The 20,123-nt window shown below is 45.3% G+C and overlaps 2 non-coding genes across 2 annotated transcripts; both read left to right on the top strand.

The window, feature by feature from the left end:
• Window positions 1-17,552: 17,552 nt before the first annotated feature.
• Window positions 17,553-17,716, top strand: LOC138581523 (U1 spliceosomal RNA). Its single transcript, XR_011304597.1, has one exon. It is a non-coding gene; the product is annotated as a U1 spliceosomal RNA (small nuclear RNA).
• An 869-nt stretch (window positions 17,717-18,585) lies between these two features.
• LOC138581550 (U1 spliceosomal RNA) lies at window positions 18,586-18,749 on the top strand. Its single transcript, XR_011304621.1, has one exon. It is a non-coding gene; the product is annotated as a U1 spliceosomal RNA (small nuclear RNA).
• Window positions 18,750-20,123: the final 1,374 nt, after the last annotated feature.

The raw sequence follows: 20,123 nt of genomic DNA, 5'->3' as shown, positions 1-20,123 counted from the left end.
AGCAAACGGGCTGCTCCCTACCTTTCCCATCCAGTTGACTGAGTACGGCACCTATTCCTATATTTGAAGCATCTGTCTGCACAATGAAGTGTTGGTGGTAATCAGGAGCTCTGAGTACTGGGGCTTGGCAAAGAGCCTTTTTCAGGTTTTCAAAAGCCTGATTGCACTCCTCGTTCCATCTAACCTTTTTAGGAAATTTGGGCGAGGAGATGACATTCAGTGGAGAGGCTATGGTCCCATAGTTCTCGATGAAATTCCTGCAATACTCAGTGAGGCCTAGGAAGGCTCTCACTTGGGTTTGAGTAGTAGGTGTTGTCCAATTTTGCACAGCTTCAATCTTACTGAGCAAAGGCCTTATTTCTCCACCTCCTACCTCATGTCCAAGATAGACTAACTTACTCTGTCCAATTAGGCATTTACTCGCCTTTATGGTAAGATTGGCTCGTCCAAGAGCCTGCAAAACATCTCTCAGGTGGGTTACATGTTCTTCCCAGGAAATGCTGAACACTGCGATGTCATCCAAGTATGCCATGCAGAAGTCCTCCATCCCATTCAGAACCTGGTTTACCATCCGTTGAAACATAGCAGGTGCATTCTTCAATCCGAAAGGCATTACCTTAAATTGGTATAAGCCAACGGGGGTCGAAAATGCAGTTTTCTCCTTGGCATGGCCTGTCAGGGCTATTTGCCAATAGCCTGACGTCAAGTCAAATGTGCTGAGAAACTTGGCGGCGCCAAGTTTATCCACCAACTCATCTGTTCTTGGCAAAGGGTGGGCATCAGTCTTGGTGACTGCATTAAGAGCTCTATAATCCACGCAGAATATAAGCTCTTTAGATCCGGCCTTTGGTGCTAACACAACTGGGCTAGACCATGGACTAGTAGAGGGCTCTATTACCCCGAGATCAAGCATCTTGCTGACCTCACCTTTGATGTGGGTTCGTACGTGTTCTGACATTCGGTATCCTCTGCTTTTGACTGGCAGATAGTCACCAGTGAGTATGTCATGCTGGCCCCAAGGGGTCAAGCCTGGTGAAAGCGAGAACAGCAACGCAAATTGATTCAACATGGATTTGCACTCTTCTTGTTGCTGGGGTGTCAGATTGGAGGAGAGATTTACTCCTTCAATTTGTTCGTCTAAAGGCAAGCCTCTGAGGAGATCCGGAAGAGCTTCACTCTCTTCTTCTTCCTCGGATGATGCTAGAAGCAACGCTCCGACATCAGGTCGGGAGACATACGCTTTGAGTCGGTTGGTGTGGAAGACTCCTTGGGCGGCCTCCTTGGGATTGCCCAAGTCCACCAGATAGTTAACCTCTCCGAGTTTACCCACAACTCTGAAGGGTCCCATCCATTTGTCTTGCAAGGCCCTCTGCCTTGTTGGGATCATAACGACAACGAGCTGGTCTTGAGCAAAATCAACCATGTTAGCCTTTTGATCGTGCCAGTGCTTGACCAATGCTTGTCCAGCTTTCAAGTTATCGCTTGCTTCTGTCATCATGTGCGACATTCTCCTCCGGAGACCTATCACGTAGTCAGTCACTCTGACTGGCTTGGGGGAAGGAGCACTCTCCAACCCCTCCTTAATCAGGGCCAATGGACCTCTGACGGGATGACCATAGAGAAGTTCGAAGGGAGAATAACCTACTCCCTCCTGAGGGACCTCTCTATAAGCAAAGAGAAGGCATGGCAGTAGAAGGTCCCACTTACGCTGTGGGAATCTCCTTAATAAAGCAGGAGCATGAATGTTAGACAGAGGTTCCCAGGATCTATCCTCGGGACCATAACCTTTCCAATCCACCAGATAATATGGTTTCCCAGACCGTAGCCTCATGTCCAGTATGTCTTGTACTTCATATTTATCTGACCCTTTCACAGAAAAAGCAACAGGCCATATAGGCAATCTAGTAGCATCCGAGCACGGTTTGATGAGTGACACGTGGAATACAGGATGCACTCGCCACCGTTGTGGCAATGCCAGACGGACAGCAGCCGGATTTATAACGTGGAGCACTTCATATGGCCCGATGTATTTAGGCAACAATTTCTTTTTACCGGGTATCCTTAAGTTTTTTGTGGACAGCCATACCTTCATACCTGCTTTGTAGACAGGTGCAGGGATTCTATGAGCATCGGCATAGGTTTTATCTCGTTTTTTAGCTTGCTCCAATTGCTGCTTAACTTTCGTCTGTAGACTCTTTAGATCTCTAATATTACGTCCTGCTGCAGGAGTATCCAAAGACAAACTGGAATCCAAAGGAATGGATCGTGGGTGTTGCCCATACAAAGCATAGAAAGGCGAAGTACCTATGGCACTATGGTAGGAATTGTTATAGGCGAACTCCGCTGCCGGCAGAACATTGAGCCAATCTGACTGAAACTGCAGGCACAAACATTGCAGATATTGTTCCATAGTGCTATTGACTCTCTCAGTCTGTCCATCCGTTTGAGGGTGATAAGCACTTGACAACCTGTCATCAATTAGTAATGCCGAATTTAGTGCTTTCCAAAAACGTGACGCAAATTGTGAGCCCCTGTCAGTGATTATCACTGAAGGTAGACCAAAAAAATGGAATATATGCCGGATGAATAGATCAGCCAGACCAGCAGCTGTTGGTACACCAATACAGGGGATAAAAAGCGCCAATTTTGTAAAGTAGTCCACCACCACCCATATGGTATCATAGCCTTTATTTCTTGGAAGTTCTACCACAAAATCCATTGATATCATGTCCCATGTTTTTTTAGGAACAGGTAGGGGCTGGAGTAAACCCACTGGTTTGCCAGGAGTGTTCTTGCATTGACTGCATACAGAACATGTTGAAACATAATTTATAACATCTTGCGTTATAGACGGCCACCAACACCATCTTTTCAGCAACTCAATAGTCTTCTTCTGTCCAGGATGGGCGGCCATCAAGGAATCATGACCCCAACTGAGGGCCTTGTTCTGAGTGGTACCAGTTGGTAGATAGAGTACTCCTTGTTTGAAAGGCAAACCATTGTATATATCAATATTCAATTCCTGAATCAATTGTGGATTTATGTTCACCCACTCCTGTAACTCGTTTTTTAGGGAAGGTTGTGCAGAACAACTACATATCACGTGATCTGCCAACAACTTATTTTGCACCGATGGTTCTTCTTTCACCTCTTCACTGATGCGAGACAAAGCATCCGACTTGACATGTTGTCTGGCAGGGCGATAAGTAATTCGAAAATCGTATTGAGCAAAAAAGACATGCCATCTGGCCTGTCTAGCTGTAAGACATTTCATAGTTTTGAATGCCTGAAGATTTCTATGATTCGAATACACCAGCACCTGATGTTTGGCCCCAAGAAGATGATGTCGCCATTCTTGGAAGGCATCCTTGATTGCAAGTAATTCACGCTCAGTGACAGTATAGTTTTGTTCATATGGGGTAAGTTTGCGTGAGAAGAAAGCAACTGGATGCTCCTCCTTGGTTTCTGCACAAACTTGCGAAAGTACAGCTCCTGTAGCGACACTGGAAGCGTCTGCTTCAACGATAAACTGACAATCCGGATCAGGATGTTGAAGTACAGGTGCAGTGGTAAATGTTTCCTTTAACCTCTCAAAAGAAGCTTGGGCATTCTGGTTCCAACAGAATGGAACTGTGGAACTAGTTAAAGCTGTCAATGGGGCCACTGTTTTGGAGAAAGAACGAATAAATCTGCGATAAAAATGTGCAAAACCTAGGAATGACTGTAATGACTTGACATTGTGTGCAACAGGCCAATTCAATATGGCCTTCACTTTGGAACGACTCATTCGAACATCTTGATTGGTAATGTCGTAACCCAGAAATTCCACTTCTTGTGTATGAAAGACACATTTCTCAGCTTTAACAAAAAGTTTGTTCTCTCTCAGTCTTTGTAAGACAGCTAACACGTGTTTAACATGTTCTGGAAAAGACAATTAATATATCAAAATGTCATCCAAGTAAATCACCACGAATTGGTCCATCATATCTCTGAAGATATCGTTCATGAAGAACTGAAATGTGGCGGGAGCGTTACAAAGACCAAACGTCATCACTAAGTATTCATGAAGGCCGTACCGCGTCTTAAAAGCGGTCTTCCATTCGTCTCCTTCGCGAATGCGAACCAGATTGTAAGCACCGCGCAAGTCCAATTTAGAGAAATACTTGGAAGTTCCTAATTGATCTAACAGAACATTAATCAGTGGTAAAGGGTACTGATTCTTTATGGTGATGTCGTTAATAGCCCTGTAATCAATGCAAGGCCTTAGATCTCCTTCCTTCTTTGGAACAAAGAATAAAGGAGAGGCAGCCGGCGATTGAGATGGCCGTATAAATCCCATATCAAGAGCTTTATCGATGTATTCTTTCAAGACAGCATCTTCTTTGGGAGTTAAAGAATAAACTCGACCAGTAGGGATTTTAGCTCCAGGAATTAGTTCAATTGGACAATCATACTGCCTATGTGGAGGCAGCTGTTCTGCCTGACCTTTGTCAAACACATCAGCAAAATCTGCATATTCACTTGGTATATGTGTACCGCTCTGATGTACCACACTAATAGTGGAAATTCCCTCCATAGAGGCCAAAATATGTGATTTATTTGACACCACCTGACTGGTAAAGCAATGTTCATTGCAAAAAACGGAAGGATAGTGGATCAATCCCGTAACTCAGTCAATGGCGGGATTATGATGAGTCAACCAATTAAGTCCAAGTAATATTTTGTATTGAGGAGCCGCAATGACATCGAAGACTATTTCCTCCGAATGACCATTTGATAAAGTCATCTGAATAGGTACAGTCTCCTGAGTTACCATACCGTAAATCAAGACTGATCCATCCACAGTATTAACAGTTTCAGGTTTGTTCTTGTCTATAAGGAGTATAGAACATTTCTTGGCATATGTGATATCGATGTAATTATTAGTGGCTCCAGAGTCAACCATAGCCTTGGAAACCAAGTTTTGATCATCGAAACGTAAAGTCATCTCAACAGCTATCGGTGCATGCGCTGGAAATGTAATGGAGTCCGATGTAACACTCGACACAGGGACTCCTGCTACTGTCCCGTTTTGGCATTTCCCGAAGGCGTATTTGTTTTTTTAGGACATGCCGCCAGTAAATGCTCAGATGAACCGCAATACATACATAAGTTATTTTTTCTTCGGTTCTCTCTTTCTGCTCTAGACAACCGGCCTCTCACCGCACCAATTTGCATTGGTTCAGGATCATTCGAAGAAGCTGCCGGTGTATCAGAACGAACCGGTGCATGAAGGAAAGGTTTTCTCTCTCCTTTGCGGGCATTTCTTCGGGCATCAATTTGTAAAATTAAATCAAGAAATTCTGAAAAATCTGTAGGAACCACTGGGACCGTGGACAAGGCATCTTTGAGTTCTTCTGAAAGACCCTTGTGGAAAACAGCCGTCTTCTTGTCTTCCGGCCATTGGGTTTCGGCTGTTAATTGGTTGAATCGTGCGATGTAAGCCAACAGAGGTTGAGTGCCTTGTTGTAGATTCAGCAACTCCAGATCTGTGGCTTGAGTAGCGTAGCGCATATCAAAGACTTTGTTCATAGCAGCCAGAAGATCATTGCAATCGTACAACAAGGGGCTATTTGATTCCAATAATGGATTTGCCCAAGCAACAGCTGTACCCCCCAAATGGGAAAGCACGAATGCTGCTTTAGTAGTTAGATCGGGAAATGAATTAGGCCGGCAAAGGAAATGAAGTCGACACTGATTAACAAAATTTCTATAGGTTTTAGGATCACCTGTGAACCTTTCCGGGGGAGCCAAGGGAAACTGTGTGGGCATAACCACTTTAAGAGTTTCCTGTGATAATGATGGTGTCGTAATCCCAGATCCAGATGCAGTGGCTACTGGAACCTGTGCTCCCTGAGGAGTGGCATGCACGGCATCTTGCATAACATCCATTCGATGCCGTAGCATGTCCTGTGCCGTAATCATTTCATTTCTCAAGTCAGTGATTAACTGAGTCAAAACAGTTAAAGGATCCGTACCCTCCATGGCTTCTGATTCTGTCATAAATCACCTATGTATCAATTGAAAAGGATATGGTAACCAAAAAAGGATACAATTTGGTAGGGCTCTTCCGGATCCTATTTTCACACGACTTGATTGTAGGTAGGTCAATTTAGACCTTCCAAATGATATAACTCTCTGACTGAATGAAACAGGCAGAGAGATGGATCACTGGAAAGGGCGTGGGAATTGTGTAGGAAATATGCCTAGGATAGATAAAGTATCATCAGAAACTGTCCCAATAGAATTACTAAGATAACACAGTATTAGCATTAATTCAGACACTGACCTTATGGCAAAACTGAAGTAATCCATGAAAGTTTCTTGAAGAAAACCAGGAGTGGAACAAACGACAAAGGAAGGGTAGATTAGTAAGGGAGAGTTATCCCGAACGGCACGAGGCTCTCGCTAGATACTGTGTTGGTGCAACACAGGATAGCGTCCAAAGTACTGTGCACAATCACCTTCCAATAGTTCATGAAATACTTCCTTTCCCACGTAGAACTAAAATAAGAATTTCACCTGTTAACTGTCACAGGTACCAAAGATTCAAAGTAGTTCAGAAAACCACGTGCAGGATTGCAAGCGATAGCATACACGCAGCCAGGCCAGCCGCACTTGGAGACAGTGTTTCCGTGTGGAGATTTAGCACGTGAACTGGATACACGCAGCCCAGGATAGCCGCGCTTGAAAACAGCGTCCGCGTGTAGAGATTTAGTACGCGAACAGGATACACGCAGCTCAGGACAGCCACGCTTGCAGACAGCGTCCGCGTGGAGATTTGGCACGCGAACAGGATTCACGCAGCTCAGGACAGCCGCGCTTACAGACAGCGTCCGTGTGGAGATTTGGCACGCGAACAGGATTCACGCAGCTCAGGACAGCCGCGCTTGCAGACAGCGTCCGCGTGGAGATTTGGCATGCGAACAGGATTCACGCAGCTAAGGACAGCCGCGCTTGCAGACAGTGTCCGCGTGGAGATTTGACACGCGAACAGGATTCACGCAGCTCAGGACAGCCACGCTTACAGACATCGTCCGTGTGGAGACTTGGCACGTGAACAGGATACACGCAGCTCAGGACAGCCGCGCTTGCAGACAGCGTCCGCGTGGAGATTTGGCACGCGAACAGGATTCACGCAGCTCAGGATAGCCGCGCTTGCAGACAGCGTCCGCGTGGAGATTTGGCACGCGAACAGGATACACGCAGCTCAGGAATTAGCGTGTGGAGGAAAACACGCTCAAAAAAGGCCAAAGAAGTTGCTGAATGGAATGCGAGAACGCAGGTCCGGAGTTCAGCTACAAAACGCCAAAATTTAATTAATCAGAAGGAGCGATCGGAGTTTCTACGCTGCTTATGTACGCACTGCCGTGATACACGTGACGGAACTAAGTCACGTGAATTTTAACGATGTGAAAAATGCAGACGTCGTTTTCCGGGCAATGCATCGAACAACCTCCATTTTGAGTAGAATGGTCTAATGGTTCTATGGGCGTAACTCATTTTGTATGGAGAGGTCGTTCCTGGTCCAGAGATATGTCCAGCAGGCATGACACAGAGGTCTGGCAGGTGTGGCAGCTCCTGCAGTGTTTTTCCACTTCGGCCCCCATCTTCGGCCAATAGAAGAAGAGAGAGAGCCTTTCCTTCGTCTTCTTGAAACTCAAGTGACCAGCCAAAGGAATCTCGTGGGCTAACTGCAAGAACTGTGGTCTGTTCTCTTGGGGTACTACAAGTCGTTTGTAGTCTCCGAGTGCAGATTCGGTCGGTTCGCTGTAGAAGAGGCCATCTTCCCAGTGCAACCTGTATTTCCCAGGCTCTTGCCCTTCAGCCTGAGCTTCTGCCTGGTGGCGAAGACCTTCCAGATTTGGACATTCTCTCTGTCCCTTACTGAAGTATGCCCTGCTGGGTCCACCTTCTGCCAGTAAAGACTGCAGCTCAGGATGGTCAGCAGGATCCAGATCTCCAATGAGTTCCTGGCCTTCCATTAGCTCTTCCTCAGAGTCTAATTCTACCACACAGGGTTGTACCTCCCTCTCAGCCTCAGCTGGAGGTGGAGTTATGGGTGTAACTTTGGACAACCGCGGGGAAGTCCGTGTTGGCTGCACTGAAATGCTGGCTGCTGGTTTCGGGGTAGAAGTCTTAGGTTTCCCTTTCGCTTCTGATTTCTTTGAGACAGCGGCCGACAATTCCAGTGGAGCAGGAGTGAGTTCTTTCTTCCTCATCTCCGGGAGAGTACCGCGCATGGTCCTCTCTCTTGCGGGTCTGGTTAGCTCCTGTAACCATTTACTAGGAGGTCTGGGAGTATGCGATACAACTCCGAGAGTTTTCAAATCGTTACCCAACAGCACGCGTCCTGGTACCTCACTCTGTATGCTGACAGGTATCTTCACAGTCATGTCGTTACACTGGATGAGAACTAGTAATTGGGGAAGCATCTGCACAGGCCCTCCAGCTAACTTGGTGAGGCGTTTGGGTGCCTTAGCAACATCCCCAGCCTGAAAAAACGATTTATCCACCACAGTTATGCTGGCCCCAGTGTCCCTAATGGCAGGAGTCTCCTGACCATTCACCTGGACACTGTCCTTATAATACTCTTTAGTATTATCGGGGATGGAATTATAGACATCTAAATTCTGTTGTTCCCACAATCCCAGAGATACTAAAGAAACGCTGGCTGAGACTCCAATGGGTTCGTCAGCTAGCAGTAGAAAGTTTCCACTTGCCATTTGGACTTCCTCCTCTGGAGCAAAGGCTAAGGAGACAAGCTGGACCCCTGAAGGTTTACCCTAACATCTGGGATCTCCTTTCACGTGGTCAGTCGAGCCACAAACAAAGCATTTACCGAATGCTTTTTGGAATGGTGGCTTGTTCAGGCCTCCTTCCGGTTTGACACCAGAAGACACACTATACTGCTGCGGTTTTCCTTGTGGCTTACCCTTCTGGTTTTGTTTGGGGCCCTCTTTGGAATTTGAGTTATTTGAATTCTCTTTTGAGTCATTTTTTAGGCTGTTTTCCCTTACCCTTCTTCTGAGTTGCCCCAGAATCCTCATGAGTAGCCCTGTTGGTAACCCATAAGTCAGCAGCCTTAGCTAGCTTCCGGGAATCCAATTCCTTCGAATCAGCCAAGTGCTGTCTGAGCTCAGGAGAACAGGCATCATAAATCGACTCCAACATAAAAAGATTCTTCATACCCTCATAAGTGTTCACTTTGTAACCCTTAATCTACATTTTTCAACCCTTCACTCACCCAGGTAGCCCAAGGGGTACCATTATGCTTTTTGAGGGTTCTAAACCTCTTAAAATACTGGGAAGGGGTCTTCCCGGATCTAGCTATCAAAGCTAGTTTCACACTTTCCTAATCCGTCTTATCCGCCTCCCCCAACTCCATTACCACATCAGTCGCAACAGGGGGGAGCCTAGAGAACAACAAGGGAAGTAAATCATTCCTGGTGATGTCCTGGAGCCCATGATTGTACTCAAACAGTTTTAACCAATCCAACACATCCAATCTCGGTTCATACATACCCACTAATTCCTTCGGCATCCGGGGTCTTTTGGGACTGGAGCTCCTAGAGGAACCAGAGGAGAGAGAAGCATTTTCCACAGATAACTTTTTCATCTCTAACTCGTGATTAAGTTCTATTTCCCTGAGTCTTAACTCAGCTTGCTTCTGCTCAGCCTGGGCATTCATCCGTCTGAACTCGAGCTCTTGGTTTCGTTCAGATTGAGCCAAGAACCATTTGTATTCTAATTCGAGCTTCATTTTTTCAAGTTCAAAATAAGCAGGGTTACATGTGGGACTTGGTATGGGCCCTGTAGGTACAGCTGGTAAGGCAGGTAGAGGAGCAGGGGAGACAGTTTTGTTAGCCTCTCCTTCCTCGTCAGCCTCTTCATCACTATCGTCAGAATTACAATTTAGATCAACACCATCACTGTTATCTACATCTGCTGGAGAAGTTGGTTCCTCTGAGCCAGTACCCAGACTTTGGTTTTCCAGCAATCTCGCTATCAGTTCTAACTTCTTGCCTCTTACAGAAAGATTCTCTTGCCTACAGAAAGCTCGTAAACCCTCAGTATTTTCACCTGACAAGGATTCTTGACTGTAAGCTTCCATAGTAGACATGTTTTTGAAAGTTGCTTTTTAGTGCTAAGCTTTGTGGTTAGTTATCCTAAAGTGTCGAAAAGCACTCTAAACGGTATACTCGATACAAATCCCACCGCTGTACACCAGTGTTAGGCGGAAACCTGTGCAGTTCCCTCTGGGTCCACTGCAAAAGATTTAGGACTACAGGTGTTTAGCAGTAAACCCACTTGGTAGCAGTCTGTACCACACAGATTCACTTGGTTGCTGTGGCTGAGCAGTCAGACTTCCCTCAAGAAGAGTTAGGCAGTATGTGGAGTATACAATATAGGGCAATCTACACAGTAGAACAAGCAAACACGGAACAAGGCTTCGGTGTAAAGATATAAAGGTATTTATTTATAACAACACATCTATGGAAAACACTCTGGCACTAATACGGCAAACAACTTCACTCACAATTACTATACGAAGAAAAAGATCAATCCTCCTAACAATAGTTTAACAAGTCTAGGTTCACCGGCATCACTTCTTTGCAGACAGTGGTGTATGCTTTAACCTAGATGGTATTCTAGTATTCGTTAGGACGGGAGAGAAAAATAAGGCAGGTTATGAAGTCAACTCGGTACCAATACTTTTTGGACAAATGCAAGGCAAGTAATGCAAGGTCTACTGCAGATCACAAAGTTCAGAGGCCAGGCCCATTCGGAGAGAGGCAAGGCAATATGTCCCAAAAGTGTCTCAGTGGAAATGCGCTTCTAGTCTTTATAGCAAAATTGTTATGGAAAGATTGGACCAGTTTAGAACAACACGTTACAGAAAGCTTGGAGGCGACCAAATGGAAAGGCGAGGATTAAGACACCTCACTCGATCCGGCAGAAAGGGAAGCCAGGCGGACACGGTACCTTGTTTGTGGGGAGACAGCTCTGGCGGGGGCAGTTGTTCCTGGTGGTGGATGCACGTCGGGTCTTTGCCAAGAGTAGAGATGATCTCGTCGTCGAAGAAAAGTGAGGTCCGGTGCACCACCAGGGAAGAGACCAGCCGCGGAGTGCTCCGTCACAAGGCACCACCTTTTGGTAGCGGTACAGGGGTAGTGGCTATCCGGTTGCCGAGGTGCTCTGCACGGGCAATTCGACCACTGCGTCCTCGAGCGAAGAAAAATTAAAGGGGACTGGTTGTTCCCACCAGTCAGGGGAAGAGACTCTACGGCAGGGAGATCTCCTCTGTCGTCGGGAAGTGGTGAGTCGGTTCCGCAGGGCTCCACCGGAGGTGTCGTCGTTGCAGGTCGGCTCAGCGTTACCCGCGTCGGATTCTTAGGTCCTGTGGCGACTTCTGAAGATCCAGTCCCAAAAGCCCTGCTTTTATACAGAGAACCCCCATTCATTCAGCCTAGCTGTCAATCACAACACGCTAAGTGGTGAGCGGGGTGGCTCACCACTTGGGCCAATCACACCAGATTGCGACCGGAGTTGGCAAGGCAACTCGGTCCAGGGTGCCTAAACCCCCTCCCACACCCCTGTGGTAACCCAGACAGAATGGCACCACTTTGGAGGGTCTCTGTACAGGAGCCTGCCAAAAGTGGAACAAAGGGCTCAACCTTTTGGTTTAGGAGTCACAGAGATGAACACAGACGCCATTTTAAAAACTGAGTTCTGGCAGAAAATACCATCCGATAGACTTATTTAAGATAAGTAAATCGGTGGTATGCTAGAGATTAACGAGATAAAAGTATCAATCTCCAACAATGGGAAGAATCCCATAGGGTTATTTTTGGGGTCGAACATAACAAGTAGTTTCCACTGCCACCAGCCAAAACTCGACGAGGGGGGACGGGACAGTGCCCCCTCTAATAACAGACCCAGGAGTAATCGAATTACCCCTACTAGTACGCCCACAATAGGATGGCTTGTACTAGTTCTGTTAGTAAATTTAGGTCTAGTAAAGCCAATGGTGACTTTACATGCCCGGGGAGACAGTAGTCAGTCCCCGGGTATGGAGTCTATGATGGAGGTCCGCTAGGACGCCCCAGTGCTACGGCACGGAGGGTGCAGTGTAACACACATAGCAAAATATATGAGACCCTATGGAGTAAAAGACCCCATAGCCCATAGAACACCTTGACATTCAAAGGAATTACACACATGTATGTCCAAGAGTGGGAGAAAAAGAGTCTCACTCTTGGCAGGATGGAAAAAACAAACTCCAGAAATCCAGCAAAGCTGCTGGGCGACTCACTAGGTTAAGAAATTCAGCCTAAACAGAGAATTCTCCCTAACAGTCCCCAGGACTTCAACACACTTTATTTTCATTTAAATTTAACATGGTAAGCATGGTGTTTTGTAAAAAGGATGAGACGTGAAAGTGTTCTCTTTTGGGTAGTGGTACTGATTGGCTGTCAATCTCATTGGCTTTTGTTATGAGCAGAAATTTCCCTAAAACAGATCTCTCTGGAAAGGAGTGCATTTAAAGAATGCCAAAAGTATATTAAGTACTGTGGTGCTCACGTGCGCTACAATTAATTCATGTGTGTGTGGATGCACATATCTGAGTGCATCTACACACTAGTGGGACCATATTGCCATAGAACGGGAATATTTTGCATTTGAAGGGACTGCCTGGCATATGATGTGTCAGCCTTGCATTCGAGGGGCAACAATTAGCATGTGATGGAAGCATTGGGTAGTATATAGTCAGCCAGCATATGCTGTGAGAACTATGACATATATGATGAAAGCACCTGGCTAATGTTGGTTAACCTGGGAATAAGTAGAAGTACAAGGCATTTAATGTGAGTTCCGGGTCATATAAAGGCATTAAAAAGCATGTGACAGGCGTGCGGGGGCATTATCTGCCATGAGTCCCGCAAAATGGCAGGAGTGTGCTATACAAAACGGTATCCAGTCATAATATTGCAGGAAATAATAAAGAATTAATTTTAAAAGATGAAAAAATATCGCAAGAAATAATAGAGCATGTAAAATATACCTAACAGCAGAAAAAAAATATTGAAATATAGAAAAAAAAATGTTATGATCAGGGTGTGTTTTGGGTGTAAAAGAATAAACAGATTTAGGTTAAAATTGGGATCGAGGGAAGGGAGATTAGGAGATTTTAGGAGTAGAAGATATGAGGGGGCTCGCCTCCCCTCGCCCCTTGCAAAATTAGGTATTTTTACAATGTGTACTGTGAAAGGCATTTCGATATTTGTTCTGGCAATATTTTTTGCACTTTGTAATTGGACCTCCCAGTTATTTCTGCAATGAAATCACAGTGAACCATACAAAATCACATGACATCACATTTTATACTATTGCAGTGCCAGGGCTTTTGATGCCCATCTATCAGTCACAGTGGATGCACTCAAGGACAAATAGGCTCGGCTACCATGTGCATTTAATCATCCCTGACACGTGATGCATAGTAATAATATAGAGATTGAACAATTCCTCCCAGGGGGTCAAACAGATTGACTGTATTCGATCAAAGTTGGAAGGTCAATCACGTTTATTTTGCCTATTATTGCCACGTGATTAAAGTAACTGCTGTATAATGCCAATGTGTTCCATTTGATGTGACTATCGAAAGGACATGGGCCTGAGTTTATGCACATAACTTTCGTAGACTGCACAAATTAAAACTCACTTTTTATAATGCACCAACCACACACACATCCACGTATTCAACTCTACTAAACAAATCATGTACACCAACAAGGAATTTCCAAGGCACAAAAACACACCAAACCACAAATCCATCCATTGTCCACCTATATACAACCAACATCCTCATCAACACAGCGCCAACACATTCATGTAAAACGAGAATGTAGCACTGTACCATTGCATGCTGATACGTACCTGTAACGGACAGTCACTCCACTATTTGCTGCTGGCCTGTTAGGACATTCCACCTGTAATGTTGTGTTGATGCCGACGTGCAAAGTCTGCGTCTGCCACAAATTTGCCATTATGAAATGCTTTTCTCAATGTCATTTTTTATGAGCTCTCTCGGACATTGGCCTCCTGGAAACGCAGAAGCCTACAAACCTGCACACCCAGACAGGCAGAAGTGCGATACGGCTATGTCAGTGGCATATGAGGCCTCTACATAACGTAGCAGCACATTGGCTTCTCCAATTGCTGTCACCTGTTCCTGCTCGCGTAGAATAGTCCGCTGTTTGCGGATTTACTGTGGGGCAGCTATCCTTATCCATTGCCGGCAGATTCAGCTTTAACACCAATGGCTCATATATTGCTATGTTGGCAACAGCAAAACCATGCAGCAGCAAATATCTCATGTTATCCCATCACATAATTAGACATCATTTCAAATATGAGTTATTTAAAATACCACGTTTCTTTTACCATTACCACCTTACTCAAAATGAAACTCTAAATATTCCTAAAAAAAACCTCCAGTGAGTATCTTTGCTTGGACCAGAGACTTAATCTGGTGTGTCTTACTTATACAAATACATTTCTGAAGATATAATTGGATTCCATGTGCTTTTTAACATGAGGCATGTTATCACGAGGATTCAGTTCTAGATCATTTGTGAAGTCGGTAACTTTCCTAGAACAACGTATATTTAATGAGGGAGGAATTGGGCCCTAGGTTGTGAACGCTCCTGCGCTAAGCTCCAGTTATTTTGTATTGTCATTATTTTTTATGAGAGGTCACAGGTTGGCTGATGTGAAGTCCACACCTCTTGGTATGGTTAGAGAAAATGTCCTGGCTACCTTGCAAGTGTATATGCGGAAAAATTGATTTCACGCTAGTTGCGGTTAATACAGTGTAGGTTTTTTATTTGAGCGTGGACTCATAGTCCTAATGGTGGTCAGCCGTCACGTGTTTTGACCTTGTGGGTCTTTATGAAGGCTAAGATATGAATGGTATGTGTGGCCCCGGGTGGGGCCCCTTTGGTTTGTGCAGGATTTTATGGGCAGGTCCTGTGTGTTCACAGTCTGTCCCCTTTGTAAGCCTGTGGCTGTAAATTACATGAGTTCCAGCCGAGCGAAAGCTTCATCAATGGTTAGACATCGGTTCCCCAGAGCAAAGAACATGTTTGAGGCTGAGTTCAAAGACCTAATTGACTGTGGACCACTGAGGTGATGATGGATGGATATGCTATTTGGTGGGATACTATGATTAAGACTAGCTCATCTGCACATGGACTCTCAGCCTGCGTGCTTCTAACGCAGGTTGGGAAGGTACTGACGGAGGTTAGAAAGTAACCAATGATAGAGGACTGCATGATCAAGGGTCCTATAGTTGTGTAGCCAATTAGACGTTGTATATTTAGTGACGTTCATAGTGACACATTTTTAGGGAAGGGCTTATTTGCCCCACCTGATGTTAAGAAGCCTATCACATTGTTCCACTGCCCTAAATGAGTATGGATCGTATAACTAGATGATATCACACTCACAATTATGATATATGATATATGATAGGTTATTTATAACGCACTTAATACCCAGAGGTTTCTAAGCACAGACCCGGGGATCGAACCTGTGTTGTTCCGCGTCGTCTTGCTTGCAAGGCGAGCGCGTTGCCCCTGAGCTATCCTCCCGAGCTAACCACCATTAGGTTTTTGTAGTTTGCCACGTAGGATGATGTCAGTGATAAGCAGGTTAAACATCATCAATGAGGAATATTTACTATAAAAATGTGATTTTTTTAATGAAATGCTTTGAGAAGTCTCGAGAGAGATCATGATGAGTGATGTCTGTTGATGTCCATTGTACTCCCTGTTTTAGATAATTGATATTAAAACAGTATCTTTTGCCAACTACCTGAGTTGTTTCTATTATTGATGTCTGAGTAAACGCTGCATCCACCATCCTTCTATAAGGTATTGCTAATCCATCTTAAAGGGATGGGAGAACCCCTATTTCACGTGGTAGCAGAGGCCTGTTAGATATATCCATTGAGAGAAGTAAGCTTCGGGGTCCCTAGCAATATCACACAACCTCTGGAATTCAGCTGGAAGGACGTGAAACTCCCCGTAGATAGTGGTTTTAGAGTAAAGTATCACTTGCACAGGCGAGGGTAAGACGGGTTCCCTGGTTTCCACAAAACCCCTCCCGGCGTTTACAGGAATCTGAACAAATGCAAGGTTGAAAGAGGCTACTGAAGAGGCATGCGATCCCGAGACTCGGAAGTTGAAAAAACATAAATGGTGAGTAAATATTGAGCAAGGTGGCAAAAGAGTGAATGGGCATTGGGTAAAGAGAATGATAAGGAAAAAATATATAACAGAGGGAGGTAGGGATAATGTAACTTGAGAAACGATGAGTGTTAAATATTAGTAAGAATTGACTTGAGGAGAGGACAAGCAAGTAAGAAATATCGGGAGGCGGAGCCACAATAAAGAGTATGTCTCAGGAGGATAGCTCAGGGGCAACATACTCGCCTTGGAAGCAAGACGACATGGAGCAACACAGGTTTGATCCCCAGGTCCACGCTTAGAAACCTCTGGGTATTAAGCGCGTTATAAATAACCAATCGTATTATATCATATGCCCAGTGCCTGCGTTTTAAAGAATATAACAGAAGGAACAGCACCTAAAATCATATAGTGGAAGACATAGGAGAAGTGTTCGATTAAAGGCGAACCTTATGAGGGCTGTTCACACTCCGTACACAGTATTTCTAGGGGAGGAATGAGTTTTATGAAAGAATGCAAGCTGCTGTGGTCGGCCGAGTATGTCTGTTTGTCTGTTTGCTTTATGTGATGGTGTAATGATAATGAAATAGTAGATGAAGTCGATAAATATAAAGAGGAGAAATGCGAGAGTTTGAGGAACTAAGCGTGTATTTAAAATGATTGTGTATTGATGATGGTTTTTAGCAGACTAAAGTAAAACATATAATAAATAGAGGGTTTGGAGCCTGCGACGATTGGTGCATGCTCATATTATGTGGTTTTTCATTGAATAAATAATCTTGAATTTTGCAAAGAGTAAACAGTGAGTATTGACGGTCAAAGAGAGACGTGTCAAAAATGGAGGATATTACTCTGCTTATACAACTTTGCAAGGAATTGCCAAAACACGCACCCAAGCTTAGACAGTATAGTGTGGAATAGCTTAAAACAGGGTTGTCCAACATACGGCCCACGTGCCAAAATGCGGCCCTGCAAGCCCTTTTATGTGGCCCTCATGGCTCAGGAGCACAGACAGAGGATTAGGGTTATATTCTTTTGTTGTGCGGTCGAAAAGAAGAAAAAAAATGTGGACCCCACAGATTTATTTATTTATGCAATATTTGTCAGATATCTGTATCCAACAAACATTAAATACATAAATGAACTGGGTCATGGGGGTCATGGCTTCCAGGAGGGCTGGGGCTGGGTCAGTGCCTGCCTTCTCACCCTTGCTTAGCAGGGCTTCGAGAACGGGACCAACCCCTGCCCTCTTGCTTGCAACTCATACTTACCTGGCAGGGGAGAATCTGTGATCAGAAAGGCAGATCTCCCAGGGTGATGCTCATCCATTGCACATCGGATTTGCTGACCCCTGAAATGTCCCCAAATGCAGGATACTTAACTGCATTATTTCTGGTAGTGGGGGACTGCGTTCATGCTTTACCTTGATTTATTGGTGAAAGAAAAAGTTACGTGTGCGAGTCACGTTGTTTGCACACAGAGCCCCGAATCTTGTAGCAGAGTTTCTTTTGCTGCAGTCAAGAGGGCCAGCCTTGCACAGCTCAGGGGTCCACAGCCCTGATGTATTGGTGAAATAAAGAAAAGGTCACATGTGTGTGCAGGTTGGTTGTGCTCAGAGCCCCTCGTCTTGTAGCAGACTTTTGCTGTAGTCAAGAGGGCCAGCATTCACCAGAGGGGCGAAGTGCACAGGCGCCTAACCCCAGACTTGTTTGCCCCATGATATCAGGTGCCCTACGTGTTCTTGAAGACACCCTGCCCTGCTCTGTTATCTCGCCCAGGCCTTCCAACCTTAAGAAGGCCCAGCCAGTTCCCGGGGCTCAGGGGGGCTGTTACCAGCTGTCGCCGCCAGCCCTTTCCGAACCCCAATCGGGCACGGTCGGCTCTTGCCTACACAGCGTTGCCGTGTCCTGCTGGGGGGCACCCAACCTGAGACACTCGTGTTAAGCGGGGTGATCTGTCGGCTCAGGAGGGCAATGGACCCATCTGGGGTCGACAGGCCAGTGGGCACATTGCACCAGGCCTGCTCGCATTCCGACTGGGCCTGCTGGCGGGCGTCCAGGCCCGAATTTATGCAAATCTCGGTCCGAGAAGGGCCTGATGAAAGGCACTGTGCTACAATGTGCCTCTACTGCTGGACTCTCCATGCCGGAGCTTCCCCTGCACATGGGACAGGCAGCTCTTCAGATGCTCAGGGCTTCCGGGAGGGCTGGGGCTGGGTCAGGGCCTGCCTTCTCACCCTTGCTTAGCAGCAGGGCTTCCAGCACAGGCCCAACCCATACCCTCTTGCTTGCAATTCATACTTACCTGGCAGGGGTGAATCTGGGATCAGAAAGGCAGATCTCCCAGGTTGAGGCTCATCCATAGCACATCGAATTTGCTGGCCACTGCAATGTCCCCAAATTCCAGATACTCAACTGCATTATTTCTATTAGTGGGGGACTGCGTTTGCGCTTCCCCCTGATTTATTGGTGAAAGAAAGAAAAAGATAAGTGCTCGAGTGAGGTTGTTTGCACACAGAGCCCCTAGTCTTGTAGCAGAGTTTCTTTTGCTGCAATCAAGAGGGCCAGCTCTGAGCAGCATGGACGCCCACAGGCCACATTTATTGGTGAAAGAAATATAAAGTAAAGTGTGCACTAGGCCTGCTAGGTTGGTTGCACAAAGAGCCCCTGGTCTTATGGCCAAATCTATTTGCTGTAGCCTCCTGTTAATCCCCTCCTTTAGGCTGTAGCCTCCTTCTGTTCCTCAACTCCTCTTTTCACCTCACATTTTGCCCCATTTCTCCTCCTCTTCTCTTCCTATCTGCTTCACACCACAACCAACATCCTCATCTCCTCTACCAGCCTCTCCTTTCTTCAGGAAAAGTAGCTGTCTGCAAGGCTAAGTGTCACACTCAAAACAATTGTAGTTTTAGTAGAATTATTGGACTTGTTGTTAACTGTGCTGATTGCTTTTCGAAGACTTGATAATATGTACAAGACAGAAGAATTGACAATCTTGGCGCCATCGTATTTGGAGCCAATTATCAAAGATGTAGTATAAAACCCACTGTGGCCACTGTTTTGGCTTTTGTTTACTTCTGTTTCTTGTTTGATTGTGTGGTTTAACCTGTCCAGGAAAGGTTACCAACAAGTTACTAATCATGCAATAAAAAAGTTCTTCATACTTTAGGATTGTGCTCACATTGTGTTTCTTCAATTAGGTTCACCTTTGGGTGATCACTTTCCCACATTGTATCTGTTGAATTGGATGTTTGCTTCTTTCATTACCACAGAAGTAATTAATGTGTATTACAGAGATAAGCTGCATATGTATTGGGCACACTGCACATGCTCAGGCAGCATCAATCATGCTTTGTACAGGACAATGCTGGCCTAAATTGGGAACATCCAGCATAGACATGTTGCTACAGAGGCATATTTTGGGCACAACCAGCATGACAATGTGTTACATCAATGACAGTGCTGTCTTACACTGTGGACACATTGATCATTATGTGTGTTGTGTTGTAAAATGTTCTTGTCTGTTGTTGGTGACATGGAATTTGCATGTTCCCCTTTAGAACTGATTGTAAACTTATGGCTTCTTGGTAACTTTTTCTGCTGTAAAATACCCCATTTCAACCTCATATTTGAAAATAAATTCTTGTGGGGGTGACCCGCCAAACCCTCTCTAGATCCTTATAGCTCCCTCGCTACACTTGGTCACCCCCACTATTTCAGAAAAATATTAACACATACACACTGAAAGAAATCACAAGCAACTAAACATTGATCACTGCCCGTGACACCGAAAGCTATCTTTGGGACTGCATGGCTATCACTTCCTGTGATGTTA

This window comes from Ambystoma mexicanum, chromosome 3p (genome assembly GCF_040938575.1).
Source record: "Ambystoma mexicanum isolate Mex_15411 chromosome 3p, UKY_AmexF1_1, whole genome shotgun sequence".
Taxonomy (NCBI): domain Eukaryota; kingdom Metazoa; phylum Chordata; class Amphibia; order Caudata; family Ambystomatidae; genus Ambystoma; species Ambystoma mexicanum.
This window is presented reverse-complemented; position numbering and strand designations above follow the sequence as displayed.